Source organism: Gavialis gangeticus, unplaced genomic scaffold, assembly GCF_001723915.1.
Source record: "Gavialis gangeticus isolate Ggan-Ray unplaced genomic scaffold, GavGan_comp1, whole genome shotgun sequence".
NCBI lineage: Eukaryota > Metazoa > Chordata > Crocodylia > Gavialidae > Gavialis > Gavialis gangeticus.
Window position 1 is genome coordinate 50,837,943 of NW_017728993.1, and position 18,815 is coordinate 50,856,757.

The window sequence follows — 18,815 nt, forward strand, 5'->3', positions numbered from 1 at the left end:
GCCATGAATATTAACAGGGTTGTGGTTAGGAATGTTCAGACATTATTGCTTGTAAATTTTAATATCAATACACTTCATTTAGAAAACATATTTTTAAAACCGTCTTAAACTTCCCTTCTTTCTGTTCTGAAAGACTTCTCTTCCCTGTGTTTGAGCTTCATTTATATACACACAATATATACTGTATGTATAAGCGCATATATATATCTATAGATATATCTATATATCTAGATATATATATACACACACACGCGCGCGCGCTCTGGCTGCATCTATACAAGACAGTGCAGTAGCTTGTTACTACTGCGCAGTAGCGTCACGGGGCACAAACCGTGATGTGACACTGCTGCGCAGTAAATGTCACCAGGCAATCATGACGTGACGCTATTGTGCAGTAACACCAGTTACTGGGCAGTCATTTAGTACTTGGTTATGACTAAATGACTGCGCAGTAATAGCTGAGCAGTCAGCGTCTCCTGATGCTGCGCCCTATATGTATGTAATTATAATACAAAAATAGGCCTGTTAATTGCCAGGAAAATAAAGCCTTATTATTTACTGTTAAGTGTTTTTCCTGGTTGCTGAGATGTGGCTCTGAATTTTCACTTTAAACAGCTTTTCCTAAAACAAAGTTTCAAACCGTCCTATTCCAATTCAGCTAAACAGCACTAGGGGCTAATGCTACCACTTTAAGAGACAGCTGTATCAGCTGACACTTAACTCCACCCGTTCATGAAAGTCGAGCAATGGGGGAAAAAAAAAAGATCCTGCTTAGAAAGCAAGAGGGATGCACAAGCTCAGAAGAATCTAATTTAACGCTGAAACTGTAAGCAATGTAACTTGGACTTTGCGGTTTTCTAACAGAGGCTTGTTTTAGCATTTAAAAAGTAAAATAGAAGGGGTGGGGTGGGAAGAGCTAGGACAGATCATTCTGTATTGTGCTAAGCTAACGTTTGCTTACTCTGTTACTTGAAATAAGGAAGAGGAACAAGCTATCTTCTTTCTCGTGCTGCTAAAAAAAGACTCGTGCTGCTGCATTAACTAGAACTGAAATCCAGAAAGGAGTCTGCCAGATTGGGACCTTGTGGAAAAAGTGTGAATCCTTCAGGTGATACTTTAATATGCCTTCACGTGATCATGCCCTGAGCCCTCCAGCTAGTAGGAGGGGAAACTCTTGGCTGGGGTTTTCCCCCCTGCATTTTTGTAGCAGGATGGTTCTGCTTTTTCTTTCGTTGGAAATCATTGCTAGGGACCAACTCCTTAGCCATGACGGACAAGATGCTTAAGGCTCAGCTGTGCTGTAGTTACTTCTAACTGTTCCCCTGTGACCATTACCCCTGTGCTGTAGTTACCCCTGAATGAGTTTTGAGCCAGCAGGGACATTTTTAATGTGCCTGCCTCTGGTAAGAAGAGGGATGGGGGAATCTCATAATTATTTGTAAAAGTGGATTTATTTCTTGTAATCTCATCTCATCCTAAGTAAATACGTATTATCTAAGTCACTGACATGAGCATACATACTGTATGGGGGAGACAGAGTAGCTGCCAAAGGGAAGCAGAGTGAAAACTGACCTTTTGGTCCTGGGAAAGGTGTCACGAGAATCAAACCACATTAGGATGATCTGGAAACACTGGGAACTGTTCCTGATTGCCAAACATTTAGGAACAGTCTTTCTGCACTTACATTTTGCCTTCCTTTTTTTTTGTTTCCTGTGTCTTCTGTTCTGCACTGTTCATGTGCAACTTGGACAAGCTGCATGCCAAATTTAGTGCTTCTGCCTCTTGATAAAGCAACCTGTGACCTACAAAATGTATTATAAGCAATAGGCTATTTTGACAGCCCCAGGTAATGGACTTTTTAATCACTTACCCCACTATTACTAAAATACTTAAAAGCATTTTAATTACAAAAGCAGATGTCAGGGTTTAAGTAAAACAGTATGTTTGAACAAGGTGAAGGAATCATGGGTTAATAGTTCTGGAACAACGTTTAGTCTTCTGTATATTATCTGGTAACATGTCCTGAAGGAGAGAGTGCTTGTGTGATAATTTAACAAAAATGGCCTAAGTGGGCAACATTCCTAAAAGTAAATCACACCAGAGAGGTGTAAGAGTGTTAAATAAACTTTTGTCCGTTATGAAATGTCATTCCTGGGGAAAAATCCACTCACTTGTCTGTGTTGGGTACAGCCACTAGTGTCTGCTCCCTCAAAGGCTGTTCCATTTCTAAGTGGCTTGCTTGTGCTTAGTTATTGTTTAAACTATCATTACTGAAGCAATCTATTTTGAAATTTATAGAGAAGTAAGAAGTTAAAACTGTTGAGCAATACACTTTCTGTAGTGGAAGTTTTTTGCCTCTGTGAAAGTGTCTACTCATTTAGTCACTGGGGATTTATACTGGTCATCTAATAGTAAGTGCAGATTAGAGTTGAGGTCAGAAAACTGTAACAGTTTTCACTCTGCTTTCTGTTGCTTGTGTGGTTGTATTGGCGCTATTACCTTTTCTAGGCTTCCTAGCACTGTTGGAAGTTGTTTTATTTGAAAAGTTTTAGACAAGTCATTTTGACTGTTTGAGCTCTGCAATGTGAATCCTTTTTCCTCACAGGCTTTTTGTGGGTGACAGCGTAAAAAATTAGCGGAGTCTGAAAGTGGGTATGGGCATAATTCAGTGCCATATTATGACATGCTGAGACCTTAAGCTCTGTCCAGTTTAAGAGGCCCCATATGATAAAAAATAAGCCATGAAATCCACAAAAATGGATTTTCATTAAATTTTAAGATGCATTATTGTTATTTTAGTACACACTTATGAACTCAATATGAATAACTGTGGAGCCATATATATGTATACTAGCCAAATGCCCATCATAAATGATGGATTTCACAGAAGTGGTTACATGGCTGGCCCTGAAGGGTGGCCCTGCCCCTGCCCATTCTGTTGTCCCGCACTGGGAAGCCACAGCCCCCCAGCCCTGCCGGAGGGCCCCAGTTGTGCCCGCCTTGCCCAGGCCAGAGCACTAATTGCCCTAATTACTATAGGTGGTGGTGGAGTGTGTCCGGCCCCTGCACGGGCTGAGGGAAGAGGAGGGGAGGCTTGTGGTACCCCTGCTCTTGGATAGGGCTGCAGTGCCCTGTGGGCAGCCTGGCCAGGGACCCTCTCTCCTTTCCCCCCCACTCCCCAGGCAATGATTGCTCAGCCCCGCAGAGCACAGGCACTAGCACCGACGCTGTCCCTGCTGTTCTCTTGCCCCTTTCCCCCACTGGAGAACAGGCAACCCTCCCCACCTGCCCTGTCGCACGTGCAGCCCCCGCTCCCCCTGCCCGGACCAAATGTCCGGGATTTTGCTGTGCTCCAGGAGTAGGAGGGAGGAGGCGATCAGGGGCAGCAGGGAGCTCGTGCCAATTTTTTTTTCTGCCTCTGGAGGTGGGGTGGGGGGAGCCCACACATTGGAGGCTGCAGGATGAGGTGGTGCTGGTGGTGGAGCTCCCGTTTTGACTCAGCTGGCTCTGCCTGGCTCGCATAGCCAATCGGCACATACGCAATTGGGCAAAAGTGTTATGGACGGACAGACAGACAGACTAAGGCTTTTATTATATTAGAATTTTTATCATATTAGAATGAAAATCTCCAGTTTTTTTTTTTCTTATTTAGAGACCCATCATATTGCAAGGCCCTAAGGATGTAGCTTAAGTAGCTTAAGCCAAAATCTAGCACTGGCATAGTTTTTAGTGGAGAATAAGCTGGTTCAGACAAAACTGTAACATCTGAAATTTCAGGGAATATATTATAAGGAAAGAGGGTCTGTCCTACTGAAAGTTAATGGTTAATTAGGTGCTTGACAGTGTTGTCTTTGAAAATTTTCCCTGTAAAACATCTTTCATGTGGTATGGCAGAGCAATCTTTTTCTGCATGTTTGAAAGACCCTTCCCGTTTTATTCCCGTCGTTCTTTAAGAGTTCCATTTAGTACAAACAATTTTCCATAGTAATATTCAACCTGAACTTCCCTATTTTAGCTGAAAGTACTGGCTGCTCTATATTTTTCCTTCCAACTGCAGTGGAATCTTAGCTTTTTTTACCATGCATGCAACACATGTTTGAACAGGGAAGTGCACAGTTAGATTTTTTTGGTTTTTTTCAAATAACTCGCCTTTTGACTGACTGATATGTAGACTAATGACATTGACAGCATCACAGTTTGCTTTTAACATCACATATATGTAATATTTCTATATTTTAGCATATTGTATCTTCATTGTACATCAGCACAAGTCAATTAATTATGCATAATTGAGTTGTTTGATGTGCGGTGAAGATGCAACATTTTAAAATATAGGAGGTCAAATGCAAAAATTCCCTGTGGTATTCCTATATTAAAGTTGTTATATACTTAAACAACCCAATGTTAGTATTAAATGTTGTTCTCTTGGACATATGCCTGTACGTATAAAACCTGATTGTCAGCTGCATCTTCTGAAAACTGAACTCTAGCATGAACAGAACAACACCGTGGCATGTTCTACATTATGGTGGCTTGGAACAATCCCCTTCATGGTCATCAGCTCAAAAATAGCTGGATTGTGAAGACTCATCTGTTTCTACTCAGACCATACTTCTTTCTGCAAATACACGCGCTCAGTAAGGGATTGTTTTGGGGTAAAATAGCGCCGTACTGCTGGCCTAAACTTCCTGGGGAACGCTTTATTCCCATAGTATTCCTTATGGGCCTCTGAGGAGGCTTTGTGGGTCTTTCCAGAGAGCATCTCCTCCTCTCTGCATGGTATCCCCAGAAGCACCAAAGAGCTGAAAGTCCAGTTGCAATGTAATGACAGCTTTTCAGCTGCACATAACCATATGGGTAGTTTCATGGCCAGTTAGGAATAAACTTGAATTGACTTCACAGTTTTTCCAATTTTGAGATGCGTGTGCAAATTGGAAAAGGATGGGGACTGATGGTTAGAGTAGTTGCAGTTTCTGTTGTCTTTGGAAATGTTTGAGAGTCCAAGTTAAATTCACTGGATAGTTGTGGCAAGAGAAAGAGAAAATGGGGGCATCCCTCTTCTATCCAATAGCTCAAAGGTAAAAGAATTGATTTAGGATTTGGAAGTTCATTTTTATCTTTTATGCCAGGGGATTTGAACCTGTATATCTCACCTGCAAGGAGTATACCTTAGCCATTGCATTCTAGGGAATTTGGGGCAAGGAGGGGCAGATCTCAGTCTCTCTTGTTCACTTCTTCTTGCTTTATATGGAATGAATATGCATTCACTAGAATAGGGACTGGAATCCAGGTGTCTCATCTTTTAGGTGAGTGCTCTACCCTTCAAGCCAGGAACGCTTCTCTCTTTCTGATTATTTATTTTATACAAAGTAAAATAGCCAAAAAGGAGAAATTAAATGAGATAGATCTCCAACATCCTGTGGGTTGGGGCACTGACTTTTTTGCATAAGGCTGCATAACCTACCTTCAAAGGAGGGGATGAACTCTACCTATTATGTATTTTCTGTCTCTTATTAATACAGTCTTACTACTTTTTACCAGCCCAGAAGACAAATTCCAAAACCTAGCTTAGTAACTGGAATGAGTTCACTATTGCCCAAGGCTATAATAACTTGCTGTGGTAACAGAGTGGTTTCAGCAGAACACTCATATATTCAAGGCAGTGGTATTCAAATTTTCCTGAAGGCTTGCATTTGCTATTTACCTCAGAGGAAGGGTATGAATTTCCTGGCTGTACCAATTTTCAGTAATCTATTGCAGTCGTGGAAATCAGCGACAGAAATAAAAAGGAGTGAAGCAGTTGCAACCTTTATCTGTCCCCCTCTCTACCCCCACAATAGTGTTTGGAGTAACATCATTTTTGCAGATTTTTGCAGTGATGAGGAGAAGAATAATATTAAGCCACAGTGTAGAACAAAGAAGTCTACCAATGTCCTGCAGCACAGTACAGAATTTGACAGTTTATTATTTGCTCCCCTATAATTAGGCAGAGTAGGATCCAATATTTTAATTGATAAATATTGATAAACATTGATTATACCTGTATCTCGCACACCTTGAAATGAATAGTTAAGGGACATAAAAAAAAACAAACAGCTGGGATGGGGATGAGGAAATCTGGAGCTGGAGGTACTGCACACGTGCACACATGGTGTTCCCTGCAGGCAGGGTTGAGAGACCCCTGGCTGCACTTCTCCTCTGACAGTGGCTCAGTCAGATGCTGAAGAAGCTGGGGCTGTACTGGTAGGGTTATGTTGGGAAGGGGAGATGGAGGGGCAGGGCTATTGGCAGCTGAGAGTCTGCTGCTTGCGCAGCTCAGGTCCCAGCTGGGGACTGGGCACCAAACTCCTGGTAAGCCTGGGCTAGCCCGTGCATGATCAGGGTTTACCAGGAATTTGGCCCTTGGCCTGATCATGCAGGGGCCAGGCTGGGCAGGAGTTCTGGGAACATGGGGAGAGGCAGTGGTTGCCCATCCCAGGGAAGGAAGTGGCCAGAAACTGGCTTATAGCTATGACCAAACACAAATGCACAGTTGCAGACTGCTCCAAAAATGGATGATGGGATAAAAATCTGAACCCTCGTTGCATGAGGAGTCAGATGAAGACATTTCAAGACACAGCATCTTCTGTAACTTCTGTCCGTGTTGCTTCCCAGCCTTGAGCTGTTTTCAGAATGGGAGGGGGGAAGAGGAGTGGAGGGAGTTTGGTTTGTGGTTTTTTCAGTCCCTGCTGGATGGTGGGGTGGGTGTATTGGAGCCCCCTCCCTGCAGCTGGAGGTGTCTCTAATTAACCTATCCCACCTTCCAGCACTAGCTGGCAAACCCCTAGAACAAGCTTCCTCTCCTTTCTTTCCCTCCTCCCATTCTGAACCAGAGACAGACTGGGAGAGAAGAGGGGCTGTTGCTAGGGGAAAATGGCTGCAGGCTGGCAGCTAGCCGCTAGATTCTCCTCCCTCCTAGAGCCAAGAGTGAACTTCTGTTTGGTCCAGGGGATCATTGTAACTCAGAATGCTTCCTGCAAAGTGTTCTGAGTTACTGAGATGAGCTGCACGTCTGTCTGTACCCATAGTGATCTAAGTGTAATGTCTGCACCTACCCTCCAACTCTAAGCACTTTGGTTGCAGAAAACAAGCACATTAGGTGAGCAAATTAGATGCAAAGACAAATAAGAATACAGGACAGAAAGTACAACACTTTTTAGGCAATGAAAACTTGCCATTTACATGGCTTGTGAAAACTGTCAAAGCAGCTCTGTGAAGTTGTAATGTGTTTTTATGTTGTCTATTTAATAACCGCAACAGTTAAAAAGAATAGAAAAGGAAAAAAAAACCCTCTAGAAAAATAAGAAAAAGTATAGTAGGGCTTTGAGGCTCCATGTGAAGTCAACGAGGGTCTTTCCATTGACACAGTAGCAGACCCGGGACAGTTAGAAATGTAACAACATTGTATGTCTATATTACATTCTGCATCCATGAAACCGGGTCTTTGTACTTGATAGGCAAATATTTGTATTCATATGAAAATCAGTAGGTGTTGCTAAGCAATTTACGTATACATGCTCGTAGTAAAACTGCAAATATTTTCTTAGGGAGGATACTTGTACAGAACTATTTATTAATTCAGGGGACTAATTCTGTATGTGGCAAGAGAAGATTTCAGATTTCATCTGACCCCAGCACTCTGTGCTGCCCAGGGCAGGGGGTCGGACTCAATGATCTACTGAGGTCCTTTCCGACTCTAAAAATCTATGAAATATGATTCTCTGTAAGAGTAGTAGTTATGGAAGATGGTGGCTTTTGAGTAACTTTTGCTGTATGAATATCTGGACTAATTTGCTCTGATAATGTTTGTAAAACATGAGCCCAACTCAGACTGCATATTTGGGTCTTATGTTCAGTATAGATCACTGTTAGATTATTTAAATGTCCCCTTCCCCAGAGCCTTAATGAGATTTGACCTTCCAACTATCAGACCTAAATGAATGTAAAAGTCAAATTTTTAATATTGAACTCTTCTTTTGCACTGCTTTGTTGAAACCTTACTAGAACAATCATGGATAACAGAATAGATTAGGACTGTTGTTTAATTTTACAATTATCTTTTGGTTTGAGAACTGAAGTACCATAATCATGAGCCAATAACAGCATTAGTAAAAAAATGCAACAATATAAATGCAGGTAAGTAATAGCATGTAGCAGCAAAGCTATGTAGCAGTATTGTTGGTCAGTCCCACTTCAACTTGCATGGCAGTATATTTCTTATTTTTTAACAGCTTTATATACACTGCAGTTTATTACGCCCATCATAATTTCAAAGCATCATTAAGTTCGTGAGATGTTAAAGTAAAGATGCCATGGGATCTGAGCAGGATCCCAGCTATTGTGCTTCCTGCCTTGCCCAATGCATGGCAGGATGTGTGATTATGGGATCTGGCATCAGACTCCATATTGCTGGTGCAGGGGGAGCCTAAACCTGGGCTCCCTCTGCATCAACAAGTAACAAGCTTGGCTCCCAAATGAGGAAGTACATGGTCCCCTAGTCTGACTCAGAGCTTTGATCAGCTGGCACAGGGCTCCCAGCAGCAGTAGTGTAGAGCGTGCTCTCCTTGTTGGGAGTCCTGATCAGCTGAGGGGCCTCCCAGCCCCTGGAGTACATGCTAGTCTTAAAAGGCTCCCGTGTGCTCCAGAGGCTGGGCGCTGGCCACACGCTCAGTTAAAGGCATGATAGAAATGAGCCACAAAACTATGATACACATTCTGTGTCATAACTTTGTGTCCTGTTTCTCATTGTATAATACCATTAATTGGTTGAACTTTTGGCCAGTCACTACATAAGATGTGATTAACTGGTTAATCATGTCTGTTAGGGGCCTTAAACTATAGGGCCATTTATACATGTGCTCTGAGACTGCATTTTATTTAGAGTGGCTTTGAGAGCTGCTCTAACTAAAGCACCTTCAGCGCCATATGTATCAGGATCCCTGTGCTGAAAAATGTCAGCAGAGACACTTTAACTTTAGTTAAAGCACCCCACCACCACTTTTCAGTGCAGAGACACTGATGCATGTGGAGTCTGCTGGAGCACCGTGATTACCTTGTTCCAGCAGACTCATTTAATTGAGCCCAGTGGACTTGATTAATTTTGTCTTGTCTTGATTAATCAAGTCTGCTCCAATGTGCTGTAATTGCAGTGGGAATTTGCAAGGGAGCAGCCTTGCAGCATGTGTATAGATTCCCTAGGAAGCCAGTTTGAAGCAAATATTGGTGGTAATGAAAAGTAGAGCAGAATAGTGACAGAAAAAATTAATTCCTGAAATAATTGGGCAGAATATTTTGTACTTCTGCAATCCTTATTCACGCTAAGTAGTACAAATTCCTACAAAGAATCTCACTGAGGTGAGCTACTTGACTTGATGTTGACATTTTCCAAAATGTTACTACTTAAGATTTTTTAAGTTGTGGATGTCAAATACTATACAAGTAATTCATTAAGTAGATTTCACAATACTTCAATGAGTAAAATATGCATTATTTTCAGTTTACAATAATAGATTTAGGCTCAGGAAGTTTAAACAGTTTGTTCAAGGGCACACAGTGAATCCACTGACAAGCCACATATAAAAACCTGAAATACACAGCTCCCAGCTTCCTTCTCCTTAGAGAACCTCCTGCTCAAATCCCATGGCACTATGCAGAATGGCCAGTACAGTTTGGTGAATTAGAAGAATGGACTTCCCCAATTTAAATTCACAGAATATCAGTACTTAATATATGGATATCTTTATTTTTGTTAGGTTTTCTTTTACCTTAAGAAGCTTCTAAGTTTTCATGCATGTGTTCTGATTTTTTTTTTAAAATCATTTTAGAGTCATTTAAAAATGCAAGTGCAAAAAGAGAGAAGAAAAGCCAATTTTGATGGCAGCGAAGCTCACTTTCATAACTGGATAGAAATAGGGCCTAAATTCAGCTTTTTTATCCATTCTCTATTGAAATCTGTTTTGTAAACAGTCCTTATGTAAGGATGTAGATGTATAAGTGGGGCATAAAAAGAGGCTTCAGAGTCAGATATTAGTGATTAGAGATTGGGAGATGGTTTTCAGCTAGGGTACTTATCTGGGAGCCAGCAAGTAGAAGAGGCAGGTTCAAATCCCTGAGCAGCTATATTCATATTAGGAACTTGCTTCTAGAGTTTCTATGTGCCAGGATGTACGATAACTGACTGCCTAGTGACTGTTATGAGATGGGCTTCTGCTTGTTGGAACTGTTCTGTTATACAGGTTTCTCTTGCTTTATACGGGTTCTGTACATGCAAATTTGCTCTTATGTGATAACTCTTTTTATAACAAAAATTCGTTATATGCGAGGTAAATTCACTCTTATGCTATTGGTGTGGTGGAAGCCCTCAGTCAGCTACTGTGTGTGGTGAATTGTGGGAGTGACATGCACCAAAATATAGACTCCTGTGTGGATCTGTGCTCCTTGCTCATTGTCTGCGACACGTGTTTCTGTAGTTGTCATCCCCATTATGGTAACATTCATCACCACCCTTGCTTGTGTGTACTGTCTGCTGTTGGTGAGTATCAAAATTGTCTTGTAAAAGTGGTAGACATGGATCTGAAGGTCAGTACAGTTGAGGTCTTGGAGCGTACCCCTATTTGTTACATTGTAAAGTGGGTTCCCTTTATGTGAATTTGAATTATGCGCCGTTTTTCAGGAATTTGTGTACAGCCTAAAATGAGGCAAACCTGTATATTATATAATATATATTATATTCTCTGACTCTGACCAAACGAAACACACACATACACGTGTGTGTGTTTGTGTGTGTGTGTGTGTGTGTATATATATATGTGTGTGTGTGTGTTTTATTTCTATGCATATATATATATATTTTTTTATGCCCTCTGGATGTGATGTCGCTCTGTCCCACGCACCAACCCGGCTGGGCAGCACCTGTCCCAGCCCCACTCTCTCCCTCATTGCAGGGGCATTGATCTGCTCCCGCCCCTTCCCTCCCTCCTCCCCTTGTATCACAACAGACTTACCAGCTGCATGCAGCTGTATCGGAAATTGGATCAGTATTGGCTGATATGTCTCCTTAAAAATTGGCTATTGGTATCGGCCCACAGAATCTCCATTCGTGCACCCCTAGTTCTTATGTACCTAGTGCAACATCACCTAAGCCTTGTATTTGGTCTAAGAGTCAGAGACTGATGCTGTAGTCATGGGGCAAGGTATGCACTTGTGATGGGTGAGACACATAACATTCCTGCTCTGAATCTGAAACAGGCAGAGGCAAGAATGCAGAATGGATTTTCCAACATCAGTTGCCCTGATCATTGGTTTGTTGGAGGGTTTTTTTTGATAGTCTTTCTTTTACTCATTCATTCATATATGTATATATACAGATACAGACAAGCACATGCACACATGTATATGTATAAATTGTGTGTGTGTGTTTAAAATCAGAAATTTTATCCTGATATTGATACATTTTTTCCCAACAAGTGTTTTGTCAAAAGAGGTCCATCCTGATGAAAAGGTTTTGTTTTGGCAGATCTTCTGTTCAAAAACATTTGCTAAAAAAAGTCTTGACCAGTTTATTATTGCATGTTGTAATATATGATGTAATTTCCTTCCTAGGCCAAGTGACATGACAAACCTTGGTTTCTAAGTTTATGAAGAGCTAGTTTGAACTGGAAAGCAAATTAAGGTTTGATGTCCTATGGAGAGTTGAGAACACTGAACTCAACTGTAGATTGCACACACATGAAATTCTTTCAGTGAATAATTCAGTTGTTCATCTAATCAGCTGAACTTTCCCTGACAGTGACCAACACAGGATGTAACGGAAGAGAGCATAAAAATCCCTTATTGTGTAATGCTTTTGAAAAACTTTGACAACTACGTTTCTTAGAAATGCCAGATGGTTATCCAATACTGGCTTAAGTCACTGTGGTTCAATAACCAGTTCTACTGGTTGAGCTGCATTCCTAAAAAAACAGTAGGGCTGCCTATAAAATTATTGGTCTTTTTTGGGTTGATTTTTTTGTTGTTCTCCACAGTATCAGCAGAAACCAGGTTTTGAAAAACCCTCTCATTAGGGTCTAGTAGGAATCATTATTGGTGCATACAGTATGTTTTTTGTATAGTAACTACTTTATTTAAATGCCTGACCCTCAGTTGGTTTAACTGAGCACCAGTCAATGGTGCTCTGTTGATTTTTCTCAGCTCAGGAATAGGCTTGGTTGCTTATGCTGAAGTTGTGAATATCATCTTTCAAACATGAACTAAGCATCACCTGATTCAGAGATGCTTTCCTAAATCTGCAGAGAAATTGTACAAAAGGGTTTTGTTGTGTCTTAAGAGTTTTCACAGCTGTTATTCAGAACACTATAAACAATGATAGTACACAGAAAATTCAAGTCACCTTGCAGCTTCAGCAAGCTGGAGAGACCTGAAAGGACAGCAGAATCTGACACCTGGGAGCTCTTCACTGCTATATGGACTCAAGCAGAAGTTGTGAGAGCTAAAGGAGAACAGAGGTATTTACTCCTGATTAGAGGAAAGCACTCTTCTGTATATCAAAGTAGTTGGGAAGCATAAGAAAGGGTAAATTAGCAAAGTGGAAGATTTCCACCCCTTGCCTTAGTACTATGTAGTGAAAACATGGTAAAAGTTAGGCTTATACTATCAAAGATTTGACGAGGAAGAACTGTGTTTGTGTAATGTGTCTGAGCATCTAATTCATTGAATTAAAGAAGGTGTTTAGCTAAAAGTTGAATATATTTAAAAAAACAGAGTTTTCGTGAAAGGCAGCTTGTATGTGATAACTTCATGGCATCTTCATTCCATATACCTATAGCATCACCTGATTCTGAACTAAATATCCATAAAAAAGGGCTGGGTAAAATACAGCACAGGCACAGGGGGCAGCCTGGGCTGTGGTGTGTGCAGCTAGTCCTGCCACCCCTAGGCATGCAGCAGGGCTGGGTCACTGTAATAGCTGGACTTTGCTTACCGACAGCCCTGGTGGCAGTAGTTCTGGGTCTAACTGCTGTCACTAGTGCTGCTGCCACTGCTGAACCCAGCCCCACTGCCCAGGCACCCTGGCCCATCTGCCCTGTAATCACCACTGAGGGCACTAGGCAGAGCAGGTTGGCTGGCGGGGCCTCCATGGAGACTCCTGCAGGCAGGACACACTTAGCTGGGTGGATGGGATGGTACCATATGGGGCAGGGAGTAACATCTGGCAGAAGATTGTGGCTGTACCCTAGGCCTGAGCCCTGTGCTGTCACCACCCTATTATCCCTGCCCTGGCCACCCATCCTGCTCCCTGATGCTGATCCTTGCCCACCTGTGGCCCCATTCTGTTGTATCTACTCAGCTGAGCATGCTCTGTCTGCCGGGGTCCTGGGCTGGTCTCCATCAAGACCCAGACTACCTGCCTGCCCACCTGCTTGCCTGTCCACTCTGTTCAGAGCCCCTGGACCAGTCCAGTAATATACCACTTAGTGAGTTTTGGTAAGAGGTTGTGGGTCAGCAGTGGGAGGGTGCTGACCTGGCTCACAACAGCTCACCCAAACTCCCTAAGTGGATCTCCAGCCAAATAATTGCCTACCTTACCATAAAATGAGTACATTAAAATTATAGATGCACACCCACACACATGTGCATGTGCAATTAATGCACTCCTTTTTCTCATCTTCCCAGAAGTTGGTCTTACATTGTGGGCATGTCTACATGTGACACTACTACATTGCTATAGCAATGTGCTATGGCTACATAGCATCCATGGGCATCTACATGTGACCAGCAGCTGTAGTGACATGCTTCCCCATTATAGCATGCCGCTATGGCAAAGTAGCTGCTAAAAATAAGTGTGCCACACGTACAGCGTAGTACAGGCTGTTACTGCATCATTATTTAGCACTTCCAAAAGTTACGATGGAAGTTACATGCCACGCCATAGTGACACGTGTAGACACATCCTGTAATTATAAATAACCACATGCTGTTTTTCAAAGCTTCTCTCTACCCATTACAATGACAAACTTTTGTATGGTGAATAGTTCCTCTTGTTAAACCTCTCTATGTAAATTTATTTAATTATAAGATAAATCAAAATGAGATGCACCAGTTTCTTCTTGCTTCAGGCATGACCAGTCATCACAATAAATGCAATCCATGGCTGAAAAAGGAGGAAAAAAAGTGTTGAAAATTATATTTTCATAGACAAAGAAATGTATGCATTGTTTAGACCTGCTGCCTTAGAGTATAAGCTAACTCTTCGCAGAAGTCAGAAAGGAATATCCCCCTCCTCCCCCCAGCCTCCATTCAGCACTGTGAAGATTCAGTCACTCTGGGTTCTAGAAAACCAAACTTTTTATTTAAAAAGAAACAAAACCACAAAAGAGTGACACAGCCCAGTCACTCTTTTTCCCCCTAAAACCCATAACAAAAAAAAAGGTCCCAAACCTGAAAGTCGCTAAATTATTGAAAACAGTTTCACCTAGGATCACAAGGTATTCCAACTATTCACCTGCCAGGTTTATATATAAAAAAATAGCCCACATGTGATCTGGGGTATCTGCTATTTACCTAGAACGTTAAACTGATTAAGTACTGATCAGAATTATTAAATTCCCCTGATGCGTCCAGTGCTGCCAACCTTTCTATATAAGGGTATTATAGTAGAGTTCTGTAGAATGTGCTACGTAACTGTACACGGACCATATATTTGATTGATGCCTCTGCATTTGCCTTTCTGCTTTCATTGATCTTTTCTCCGAACCTGGCCCTACCTCCTGGCCCTACCTCACAAAGCCCCCGTAGCAAGTCATACATTACTTATCTCCCAACTTCTTCTGCTCTTCTTTGGTTTCCATTAATCATGCAGAGCCAGCTGGCTTAATGAAGGGTTTTTTCATTCAGTTTTAACTTAAAACTATTAAAAACATCAGGTGCTTCAGAATCAGCAAGTGTGACTATCTTGAGAGTCTTCCTTTTTGCTGGAAGTATGTATAATCTTCTATTTGACCTCTCCCTAAATCCCTTAACTTTTCCAGTACTTTTTTTAATTGTTCCATCCTTTCACTCTGAGTACTATCTCAGGTATTCCTAGTACCAGGTGGTGCTCAGTAAACAGAGGCAAGGAATTTAACTGTTATCTGCTAAAAAAAACATTGGGGGTGTTTTCAGCTGCCATACTTTCCAGCCTAGGGCACTTACTGAAATGTAATTTTCAACCAGACAATTTCCTTTACTCTCTCTCCCTTACTCTATCATCTGCCCTCACACACTTCATTCCCTATCACCCCCAAAGAAATGTGACACAAGCAGCAAAGTTATCCTTTTTCACTTTAAAGTCTTCCCAGCTATTATTCCTCATCTGTCTGCAAGGCACTAGTTGTTATAATTAAGGAGAGAGCAGAGGAGAAACTATTACTATTATTTATTTTTATAATGTAAATCTTAAATTTTTGCATTTGAGATCAGCACTCCATTGTGGTAGGCTTAAAAAAAAACATATAGAAAAAGTCTGTCTCTGTTGAAGAAATAAAAAAAAAAGAAATTCTTATCACTGTTTATATAATCACATTATGAATATAACAAAATCAGATCTTAGTGTTAGATTTGTTAAAAGTACACTTCACCCATCTGATGATATTCATACCAAAAGCATAGATATGGTATAGGATAAATAGCCCAGCTGACTCCCAGTCCTGTGTGTTAAGCCCTAAGTGGCTCTCCCTGTAGCCCCATCAGTGTCTCAAGGCACTTAGTCACCTTTAGAGCCATTTGTGGCCGTCTGCCCCTACAGCTATGCCTATGCCTTGAAGATGCCACTCAGCTGCTAGTTACTCCCTTGTATAGGCTTTGGCCATCTTAGCTTCAGCCTATAGGTTGCTCTAGCTATATGCTGGTAGCCTAAGCCTAGTGGTCCACTGGCTCTGGCCTGGCCTTTTCAGTCTCAGCTTTTTGTCAGCCCTTGGTTGCCTCTGTCCCCTTCTAGGCTCAGGCTCGAGCCTTCTCAGCTGCAGGCCACCTCATTTACCTGCTCTGTCTCCCCGTTACATAAGCATTTCCTCATTTTTAGGTATTTGACTTTACTACTTTGAAAATAAATTAATAATATTGTGTTTTCATGTGTATTTTTCTAGATTTAAAAAAAAAAAAAAGGACACTGGAAAAACCCCAAAAGAACAGATCATCCATCATGACATCACATTGAGTCAGTTGCAGAGTTGCATTCTTAGAATCACCCTTTAGTGATTTTTTCCATGTTAAAACATGACAATCTACAGCTACGTTAAGCCCTAAGGAACTGGGACTTTTTTGCCAGACTGGAAATGGCTAAGTGAGACTGGGAAGCGAATGCAGTTGGATCAGATATTTACTGATGACAAAAAATGTTTGGACTGAGGAACTTGGGTTCCACTCAGGGCTATGCAGGAAAACACTGGACACATTCTTCCATCTTGTCCTTTTTTTCCAGTCCTATATTTTTCATTACTTCTAGCTCCACTTCTAGCTTCTCACCTTGGTTGCATACTCCTAGCCAGCCCCATGTAGCCATTCCAAGCATCTGGTTCTCGGGTTTCTCTTGCCAGGCTTCCCAGGCTTCTTGCCCAGCCAGTCTCATTCTATATTGCCCTCTTCTCTGGGCTGTCATGCAGTATGGTCACTGAAATCAAGGACAGTTTGCATGAAAAATTCTCTTCAGTCCTGGCCTGGGACAGGGGCACATTGGCAGAATCTTTCTGGGAATTTGTGCACTAAAATCTTAACATGTCTTTGCTGAGCATGTGTAGACTGTGATTTTTTTTAAAAAAATTATATTTTGGCCAGTTTGAATATTAGTTTTTCATGAGGATGATAAAAGGCACAGCAGCTGACTTGTAAAATTTCAAGCCCATGCTCTGTCCTTCCACGGGGATATTAAAACTTTTCAAAGAAAATGTCCTCAATTGTTTGGAGATGGGCAAATCAACAAGACTGTTGTATACTTGGAAATGGCTGATGGATTTGAATGAAACTTTCCAGGGAAATTCAGCTTGAGGCAGAAACTTGGCATAGAAAATTGCAGAACAAACAGTCAAAGTTTGGCAAAGTTTATAACCAAGGGTCTTAGAATAAGAAATGTCAGGGAACCTTACCAGTAGGCAGAGCCAACAGCCCTGCCTATAATAAAGCTTTTCTGTAGGAAAGAAGGCAAATAAGTATGGGGGAGTCTTATATCAGTCTATATGCTGTTATAGGTAGCTTTGATAAAGAACAGAGCTAGGCATGTTTGGTCATGCACCCCAAGCTGACCACTTTTATTTTGCTGCTGGCCTTAGCTAAGGGCCCACTGTTCAGGGTCCTCATCTCTGCTGTAACTAAATTAAGTTGATAGGACCACCACCATACTGGGCTTGTAAGAGATGCAAAAGAAACAGAATTAAATATATAAACTGCCACTTAGCTTTTTCCTGGTTTCTTGCCTCTGGCTTGCTAGGCTTTTCCCAGGCTTCATTTGTAAGTGGCTCTTATCTTTCGAGGCTTTGAGAGCCTGCAGCGTGGCCCATCTCTGGGGCTGCTTGACCTCAGCTCACCCCAGACTCCAGGCAGCCTTGCTTTCTGCAGGTGCAGCTGCCCCTAGAGACTGCTTTCAGCTTCTTTTGTTTCCCCTCAGGTTGGTTCACATATCTGACTCTCCTGTCCCCTCATCTGGGTTAGCTCCCTTGCTGGGAGGGGCTTGCTGCATCTCCAGACCTGTGTTTTCAGTGTTTGGTGAGTCTCTCCAGCTCTGGAGTGGGTATGGAAGAACACTTTCAGGTTGTGGGGCCATTCAGGCTCCTGCACACCCATCCCTGCAAAGGCCAGGCCCTGTTACACAGTCTAAATATCCCCCTGAAGCTTTAGACTGTATACTAGAATAACTGTTTTGGTAAAATTCATAACACTAACTAAACTAGTTACAGCAGTACAACTCCTGAGTATTGAACTGATCTTTGAGTGAGTGATGGGAAAATTTTGACAGGCATGAAGACACCCCCCGGTCTTGTTGAAAGTTGCTTGCCATCGTTTCGTAACATCTATTGTCTCTGAAAAAATTTCCCACGAGTTTCAAATGTCAAGCTGATTCCTAAGTTTAATGGACAGTTTCCTCAGTTTATTGCACTGCCTTATGCTGACCTATATTAGCTAACTGGAAGCTGGCTCCTGTCTTAACAAGTTATAACTTATTTTCATTAAATAGCTCTTGGTTTTCCTCTTGAGTCTAAAGACTGAATATTCTTTGTCTTATATGTTCTTCCTGGTCCTTTCATAATATTGTGACATTTCCTCAATAATGATTTTGGTAGGACTTATGTAAACACATAGCGGAGTACTTTACTGGTATTTTGTTCAGTAGAAGGCATGAAAAATAAACTGACTCCTAGACACAGACAGCTGCCTATAAATGTGCTTGGGGGCGGAGGGAGGGTTTTTTAATTAGAGTGTTTCTCAGAGAGCCACTCTAATTGAAATGCTGCAGCATTATGTGTATTAAGCCCCCATGCATTTAAAAATGGCCATGGGATGCTTTAATTTTTGTGCCAGTGAAGAGTTTGACTAATGTAAAAAAGCGAACAGCTTTCTGCTACAGCTAATTTAGGCTACGGTAAAAAAGTTTATGGAAGGATCTGTAATTATGCCTTGTGGGCCTTCCTCTAATCTAAGTCCGAAAAGCTGCTTCTTCTCAAAAATGGAAAAAAAGATCATTCTTTTATGTTTCCCTGGTATTAGACTGCTTTTGCATTTAAACACTAAAACCATATTAACCCCTGCTT

General features: G+C 41.7%; 1 protein-coding gene across 1 annotated transcript in view; it reads left to right on the top strand.

Annotated features, from left to right (window-relative positions):
• The first annotated feature begins 737 nt into the window (after nt 1–737).
• PLA2G4A (phospholipase A2 group IVA) overlaps nt 738–18,815 on the top strand; it is a 140,168-nt gene continuing 122,090 nt past the window's right edge. The window contains exon 1 of the transcript XR_002094706.1: nt 738–826. The gene's annotated coding sequence lies outside the window, so the exon portion shown is untranslated. The remainder of the gene's footprint in view (nt 827–18,815) is intronic.